Here is a 6,155-nt window from a genome sequence, read left to right as displayed (position 1 = left end):
GGAGCCTGTGCTCCACAACGGGAGAGGCCACAACAATGAGAGGCCCGTGTACCGCCCCCCACCCCCCCCCAAAAAAAGATGAATTTAAAAGTGATGTCATTAGGATGAGTCTTAATCCAATATGACTGGTGTCCTTATGAGAAGAGATTAGGACACAGACATGTACAGAGGCAAGACCATGTGAGGACGCAGGGAGAAGGCAGCCACCCACAGGACAAGGAAACCAACCCTGCTGACACCTTGATCTCAGACTTCTAGCCTCCAGAACTGTGAAAAAATTAAATTTCTTTTGTTTAAGGCACCCAGCCTGCAGTACTTTATTGTGGCAGCCCTAGCAAATTAATATAGCACCTCTGCCACTGGCCTTCACCACACCCACTATCTCACAGGGATCCCTTCCCACCTCTCACCTGGCTTCCCTGAATTTCCTCTCCTGCTTCTCAGGGGTCAAATTCCTCTCCTTATCTCAGGTAGAGCAGTTTGTGGCTTATCTTGAGTTGCTTGACTTAAGGAAACACGCAGATCTTGGGTCCCTACTCCCATGCCTCGCAGCTTATCAAAATATTTTCCCAAACAAGCACTATTTCCTGCCTAAGAAATAACAGCAATTAAAGATCAAAACAGTTCCCCTCCTTTTAGCATTGTGCCTGTGATGAAGACAATACGCGTGTTAGAGGAGTGTCCCTATGACCCTTATGTAAGGGACACTGAATCACATTCAGGGTGTCTACCACCAATGTCCACAAGAAACCCAATCATCTCAGGTACACAGTGAGGGCCCCACACCCGAGGGCAATGATCATGGAGGCAAGTAGGATAGTTTGAGGGAAAGTCAGTGTCCAAAAAAAGGAGTTCAAGTGCACAGCCTTTGATAATCTGGCTCCATCAAATCTAAAGGAGATACCCTACATATTCTCCAGGAAATTCTCTGTGAGGGTTGAGATTAGAGCTGGCAGCAGTCATTCAAATCTAAAAGCCTCACAAGGTCACCACACTCCTGCAGTGCAGTTGTAGATTATAGCAGATATGTATAGTTTTTAAATCCACCAAACAGTAGATAGGAAATTGAGGTTCAGCCTGGTTGAGCAAGGTCAAGGTCAGAGGCAAAGTTTGTATCCTGGTCCATTTGATGCTGAGGCCTCTAAACTTCTAAAACTGAGTTCTTGAACTTTTTACTTAGTTTGAAAAGCATTACAAGTTAGTGGTTAAGAGTGGAAACTGTGGGTTCCAATCCTGGCTTTATTATTTAGTAGCTGAGAGATTTTGTGTACGTTACTTAACCATTCTTTGCTTCTTTACGGTAAAGTAGCGACTGTAATAGTACTTGTCCCATAGGGTTGTTGTGAGTATTAACTGAGCTTAAATAATGTCTGGCACGTAGTACGTACTCAATGCACTTTTATTCCTCTCCAATTAGAGCTTCTAGCATCTGTCTTATCTGCAGCAGTAGATAAGTAATAAGCACCTATCAGGTGCTAAGCTCAGCCCCTGCCTTCAAGCTGCCCTGGTAGAGGTGGTGGGGGGCAGATGCTAAACAGCTGAGGTACCGTTATCCCATGTGGGTGGCACAGCCAGCTTCTGAGAACAGAATGACAGCATGCCCGTGGGAGGAGGAGCCACGTCTGCTCTGGACGTAGGAGAATGGGGACCGATATTCCAGGAGAGGCATGGTGTGTGCACACAGGGTGTTATCAGGAGCTGGCGGTGAGTGGTGGGTACTGGAGGGAGTCGGAGGTAAAGTCATTCTGAGCAGTTTATTGGGGCAGAATAAAGGGCAATTGGGCTGCAGATGTAATGATGATGATCAGAGATGCTTTTCACCTGGAGGGTTGGCTCAGATTTGCATTTCAAATAGTTCTGGCCAGCCTGGGGGTGGTCTGGGGGATAAGGGAGACTGTTAGGCATCTGTCATCTAGAAAGATTCCACTCAGATCTCAACATGCTGGGGCATGTGTTCCACGGAAACTAGATGGCCTGAGTGTGCCCGTGGTGGAAAGAGGGAAGGTTCTACCCGGGGTGGCCAAGCACAAGCTCTAGGCATGTTCCATCCACTTCAGTTCACCCTGTGAGGGTGTGATGGCCCAAGAAAGAGCCTACATGCTAAGAGAGGCCCAAGGCCTGAATACGTGCGGAGAGGATCAATCCACGTGACCCTGAGCTTCAGAGCAACACTCCAGAGAGTTGGATAAAGTATGTGACCTTCTGAGGAAATAATCCACCTGAGAGACGGCTGTGTATTGCTGATGAGACAAGGGGTTTCCTGCAGCAGAATGTGTTCTCCCAAAGTTTCACCGGGCTTCCCTGGTGGCGCAGTGGTTGAGGGTCCCCCTGCCGATGCAGGGGACACGGGTTCGTGCCCCGGTCCGGGAAGATCCCACATGCCGCGGAGCGGCTGGGCCCGTGAGCCATGGCCGCTGAGCCTGCGCGTCCAGAGCCTGTGCTCCGCAACGGGAGAGGCCACAACAGTGAGAGGCCCGCGTACCGCAAAAAAAAAAAACAAAAAAAAACAAACAAAGTTTCACCAGACCCTGGGCTAGAAGTTAACTGACAAAAGTTCTACATAAGGGACTTCCCTGGTGGCGCAGTGGTTAAGAATCCACCTGTCAATGCTAGGGGAAACGGGTTCGATCCCTGGTCAAGGAACTAGATCCCACATGTCATGGAGCAACTAAGCCAGTATGCTACAACTACTGAGCCTGCGCTCTAGAGCCTGAGAGCCGCAACTACTGAGCCTGCGTGCCACAACTACTGAAGCCCGCGTGCCTAGAGCCCGTGCTGGGCAATGAGAAGCCACTGCAATGAGAAGCCCCTGCACCGCAACGAAGAGTAGCCCCCGCTCGCAGCAACTAGAGAAAGCCTGCACACAGCAACGAAGACCCAACCAGCCATAAATAAATAAATAAATAAATTTATTTAAAAAAAAAATCTACATAAGCCTGGGAGGTGCAGCTACTCCTTCCCCTCAGCAGAAATGTTTTTGGACAACTAAGGAATATTGAAGAGCTGGAACCTTCAGGGCAGCTTTCAGATTCTCAGTGGCCGTGAGAGCAGTAAAATCTCCAAGACATCCAGCTGTTTGGGAAATAATCAAGTCAAAAGCTGCAGAATCAAAGGAAAGAAGGAAAAGGGGGAGAAGAAGGGAGAGGGCAGGGAAAGAAGAGGGGTTCATCCTCACGAGCAGGGGCCTCCCCTCATCACCTAAGCACACCTGGCCTGCCTGCCACTCGTGTTCCTGAAAGAGCTTTTGCCACCCTTTGATGGCACAGCCTTCCTTATGCTGGATTTGCCCTGCCCTGATCTGGTGCTTTCTCTCAAGCCAAGTAACCTGACCTAACCTCCAGGGGGCCCCTTCCACGTTGGCCGGGGGCCATACGACACTCCAGCGAACCCCACCCTCTTGTCCCTCAGGCCGTCCCTCTGGACACTGGACACCAGTGACCAGTGATGTGCCTGAAGGTGAGCCTAATGGCACGTATGTTACTTGGTGGCTTAGACCTAGGGAAGTCCCTCCTCAGGGATGGCTGTACAAAAACAGCTGTTTGTTGTGAGCACCTTGTGGCAACAGGTCCTTTCGTGTCTTTGGTTTCTTCCCAAAGCACCAAGCAGAGAGCAGGCATGTAGGAATTGTCTCATGCGTGCTGTTTGGAATGCCGTGCTTGCCTCAGAGCACTACCATCTGTTTTGGTGGCGCCCCTACCTCACCTCTAGGGAGAGCCCACCGCTTGATGGTGGGATGAGGCCATTTGGTGGTGGCTGGGCTCTGATGCCAGGGCTGGTTAAGCCCCGGGACGTGTGATGAGGTGCCAAGGAAGGGAGAGAAAGTTTGCTTCTGCTTCCTTCCTTGTTTCCTGTTCTGTTCCCTTCTACTCTCCACGGGCACACACTTCTGTGTGTGCAACGGAGTTGCTTCCGTCCTGATCCACAAACATCTCTGAGAGTTCCTGGCCACCACATCGGTTCTCCCTCTGGACACAGGCAAGGAACTCCCGGTGTCCATGGCAACAACACTGCTTTGGATCCCATACAAAAACCCAAGACGGGCTCTCAGAAATGACTGCTGATTCTTGGCTCTGATTTTGTGCCTGGTAATCTGACCCAGATGGACCACCCACTTCTCACCCTGGGACACAGACCGCAGCTCCGACGCCCTGTAAACCCCGTGAGACGTGGAAGGGTGATAATAACAGGCACCTGCTCAGGGCCCCGCTGTTTATGAGGCTCTGTCATCGCAGGGTTTCTCCCATTCCCCACGGCTGTCCCCTGAGATAGCACTGACACCATTTTAAGGGTGAAGAAAGGGGTTTGGAGGGGTGGGATGAATTGGGAGATTGGGATTGACATATATACACTCTTGATATTATGTATAAAATAGATAACTAATGAGAACCTACTGCATAGCACAGGGAACTCTACTCAGTGCTCTGTGGTGACCTAAATGGGAAGGAAATCCAAAAAAGAGGGGCTATATGTATACATATAGCTGATTCACTTTGCTGTACAGTAGAAACTAACACAACATTGTAAAGCAAGTAGACTCCAATAAAAGTTTTTTTTTTAATAAAATAAAATATTTCCTGGAGGGGAAAAAAAAAAAAAGAAAGGGGCTTGGAGAGGCCAGGCCTTGTCCAGTACCACACAGAGTGGCCTCTGGGCTCCTGGTTCAAGGCTCTTTGCACGCAGACGGGACCACTTTGGGGTCAGGAGTGGTGGGAGCGTCTGGGCTCTCTCCCCACTCATTCCTGCCCAGGGGCGTGCCCTCTCCTTCCTTCCTGGACAGGGCAACCCACGCTCTCCACCCTGTTGGCACAAGACTCACTGGTTCTGAGCTTGAGGCAAAGGAAATTCAAGGCAGCCTCTGTATGACTGGTCCATCCTCCATCCTGAGAAGAGGCACGTGAGGCAGAAGCAAAGCCCGAGGTACCCTGGGCACAGGGCAAAGTGGAGGAACAGGGTGGTGGGGCTTGGGTGCCTCGGGGAGTTTTTAAGTAGCTCCTGTTCTCAAGTGTTTCCTCAGCCAGCAAAAGTGCACATGAAAAATAAAAATGTAAAAATAAACAGTTGTTCCACGTGTACACGGTTAAGAGCTTGCAGAAGGGCAAGTTCTGGTTTTTCAACATAGTTTCAGATTACAAGTAGAATTGTAACCCTCATTACTGTCCCCAAGTTAAACTCCAGGGCTCCCTTTGCCCTAGAACAAAGCTCTGGCTTTCAGACTTCCTGGGGCCACCATAATTAATGTCTTCCATGCAAATTGTTTTTCTTTTTGTTTAAATTTGAGGGTTCCTTCTGACCTGCCCTTCTCCTTAGATTCAACTCACGTTGTGTTAGGGGTTTTCACCTACACAGTCTCATGAAATTCTCCCAGGCAACCCATGAGGTTGGTTTCTTCTTTCAGTTTTAGAGGTAAGGAAACTGAGGTTTCGAGTGATTAAGTCATCGGTCCAATGTCACCAGACAGCGCTGGCCAATGTTACACTGACATATGTGGACCCATCCAGGGTCAGAACCTTTCCTGATCCCACTCATAGCATTCTCAGCTGTCCTGTTTAGGTTTTTCTTAAAACTTCCCCCTCCCCCAGTCTCAACCACATCTTTCAAGTTAATTCAGTTATTCATGTGTCTGGATTTATCAATCTGGCTCTCTTTCCAAAGGGCTGACCTTCCCCAATGTCCTTTCTCATCCTCTCAGGACAAGGAGCTTCATCACAGACTATAAAGCCTCCCTGAGGATCTGTTAAGAATAATCTATTCTCTCTACATGAAACATCCCTCCCTCTGCCCCAGCTACTCCTGCTATAGCGGATGGAAGCAGCTATAGATTTTGTTTACTCAATAGTCATTCTCATCCTCAGTCTTCCGGTAACAGCGCTCTTCTTTTTTTCCCTTTGGGCAACTTCCCTTCCCCTGGTCCTCATCCTTGCCTGTCCATCAAGGCTCTCCTCCATACCCTGGCAACACAGGAGAGATGCATGACTAAATTTCAGCCAATCAGAGGACCTAATCCCTCCGGCCATTGTGATTCGTTCAAGGATGAGCGTGTGACCCAATCCAATGCCTACAATTTTCCCCTCTTCAAGTAATGACGCAATGAATATGCTATACTGATAGTGACATCTTTTTTCATTTGTCCAATCATTCATTTGTCCAGGATAAAT

Source organism: Lipotes vexillifer, unplaced genomic scaffold (assembly GCF_000442215.2).
Source record: "Lipotes vexillifer unplaced genomic scaffold, Lipotes_vexillifer_v1.1 scaffold1158, whole genome shotgun sequence".
Taxonomy (NCBI): domain Eukaryota; kingdom Metazoa; phylum Chordata; class Mammalia; order Artiodactyla; family Lipotidae; genus Lipotes; species Lipotes vexillifer.
This window is presented reverse-complemented; position numbering follows the sequence as displayed.